This window comes from Coregonus clupeaformis, unplaced genomic scaffold, assembly GCF_020615455.1.
Source record: "Coregonus clupeaformis isolate EN_2021a unplaced genomic scaffold, ASM2061545v1 scaf0631, whole genome shotgun sequence".
NCBI lineage: Eukaryota > Metazoa > Chordata > Actinopteri > Salmoniformes > Salmonidae > Coregonus > Coregonus clupeaformis.
In genome coordinates, this window is record NW_025534086.1 from 15,331 (window position 1) to 18,396 (window position 3,066).

The window sequence follows — 3,066 nt, forward strand, 5'->3', positions numbered from 1 at the left end:
AGAACTCAGAGATAGTCTATAGACCAACACAGCAGTAGGACTATAACTACCATAGAACTCAGAGATAGTCTATAGACCAACACAGCAGTAGGACTATAACTACCATAGAACTCAGAGATAGTCTATAGACCAACACAGCAGTAGGCTATAACTACCATAGAACTCAGAGATAGTCTATAGACCAACACAGCAGTAGGACTATAACTACCATAGAACTCAGAGATAGTCTATAGACCAACACAGCAGTAGGACTATAACTACCATAGAACTCAGAGATAGTCTATAGGTCAACACAGCAGTAGGACTATAACTACCATAGAACTCAGAGATAGCCTATAGACCAATACAGCAGTAGGACTATAACTACCATAGAACTCAGAGATAGTCTATAGACCAACACAGCAGTAGGACTATAACTACCATAGAACTCAGAGATAGTCTATAGACCAATACAGCAGTAGGACTATAACTACCATAGAACTCAGAGATAGTCTATAGACCAACACAGCAGTAGGACTATAACTACCATAGAACTCAGAGATAGTCTATAGACCAACACAGCAGTAGGACTATAACTACCATAGAACTCAGAGATAGTCTATAGACCAATACAGCAGTAGGACTATAACTACCATAGAACTCAGAGATAGTCTATAGACCAATACAGCAGTAGGACTATAACTACCATAGAACTCAGAGATAGTCTATAGACCAACACAGCAGTAGGACTATAACTACCATAGAACTCAGAGATAGTCTATAGACCAACACAGCAGTAGGACTATAACTACCATAGAACTCAGAGATAGTCTATAGACCAACACAGCAGTAGGACTATAACTACCATAGAACTCAGAGATAGTCTATAGACCAACACAGCAGTAGGACTATAACTACCATAGAACTCAGAGATAGTCTATAGACCAACACAGCAGTAGGACTATAACTACCATAGAACTCAGAGATAGTCTATAGACCAATACAGCAGTAGGACTATAACTACCATAGAACTCAGAGATAGTCTATAGACCAACACAGCAGTAGGACTATAACTACCATAGAACTCAGAGATAGTCTATAGACCAACACAGCAGTAGGACTATAACTACCATAGAACTCAGAGATAGTCTATAGACCAACACAGCAGTAGGACTATAACTACCATAGAACTCAGAGATAGTCTATAGACCAACACAGCAGTAGGACTATAACTACCATAGAACTCAGAGATAGTCTATAGACCAACACAGCAGTAGGACTATAACTACCATAGAACTCAGAGATAGTCTATAGACCAATACAGCAGTAGGACTATAACTACCATAGAACTCAGAGATAGTCTATAGACCAACACAGCAGTAGGACTATAACTACCATAGAACTCAGAGATAGTCTATAGACCAATACAGCAGTAGGACTATAACTACCATAGAACTCAGAGATAGTCTATAGACCAACACAGCAGTAGGACTATAACTACCATAGAACTCAGAGATAGTCTATAGACCAACACAGCAGTAGGACTATAACTACCATAGAACTCAGAGATAGTCTATAGACCAACACAGCAGTAGGACTATAACTACCATAGAACTCAGAGATAGTCTATAGACCAACACAGCAGTAGGACTATAACTACCATAGAACTCAGAGATAGTCTATAGACCAATACAGCAGTAGGACTATAACTACCATAGAACTCAGAGATAGTCTATAGACCAACACAGCAGTAGGACTATAACTACCATAGAACTCAGAGATAGTCTATAGACCAACACAGCAGTAGGACTATAACTACCATAGAACTCAGAGATAGTCTATAGACCAACACAGCAGTAGGACTATAACTACCATAGAACTCAGAGATAGTCTATAGACCAACACAGCAGTAGGACTATAACTACCATAGAACTCAGAGATAGTCTATAGACCAACACAGCAGTAGGACTATAACTACCATAGAACTCAGAGATAGTCTATAGACCAACACAGCAGTAGGACTATAACTACCATAGAACTCAGAGATAGTCTATAGACCAACACAGCAGTAGGACTATAACTACCATAGAACTCAGAGATAGTCTATAGACCAATACAGCAGTAGGACTATAACTACCATAGAACTCAGAGATAGTCTATAGACCAACACAGCAGTAGGACTATAACTACCATAGAACTCAGAGATAGTCTATAGACCAATACAGCAGTAGGACTATAACTACCATAGAACTCAGAGATAGTCTATAGACCAACACAGCAGTAGGACTATAACTACCATAGAACTCAGAGATAGTCTATAGACCAACACAGCAGTAGGACTATAACTACCATAGAACTCAGAGATAGTCTATAGACCAACACAGCAGTAGGACTATAACTACCATAGAACTCAGAGATAGTCTATAGACCAACACAGCAGTAGGACTATAACTACCATAGAACTCAGAGATAGTCTATAGACCAACACAGCAGTAGGACTATAACTACCATAGAACTCAGAGATAGTCTATAGACCAACACAGCAGTAGGACTATAACTACCATAGAACTCAGAGATAGTCTATAGACCAATACAGCAGTAGGAATATAACTACCATAGAACTCAGAGATAGTCTATAGACCAACACAGCAGTAGGACTATAACTACCATAGAACTCAGAGATAGTCTATAGACCAACACAGCAGTAGGACTATAACTACCATAGAACTCAGAGATAGTCTATAGACCAACACAGCAGTAGGACTATAACTACCATAGAACTCAGAGATAGTCTATAGACCAACACAGCAGTAGGACTATAACTACCATAGAACTCAGAGATAGTCTATAGACCAATACAGCAGTAGGACTATAACTACCATAGAACTCAGAGATAGTCTATAGACCAATACAGCAGTAGGACTATAACTACCATAGAACTCAGAGATAGTCTATAGACCAACACAGCAGTAGGACTATAACTACCATAGAACTCAGAGATAGTCTATAGACCAACACAGCAGTAGGACTATAACTACCATAGAACTCAGAGATAGTCTATAGACCAACACAGCAGTAGGACTATAA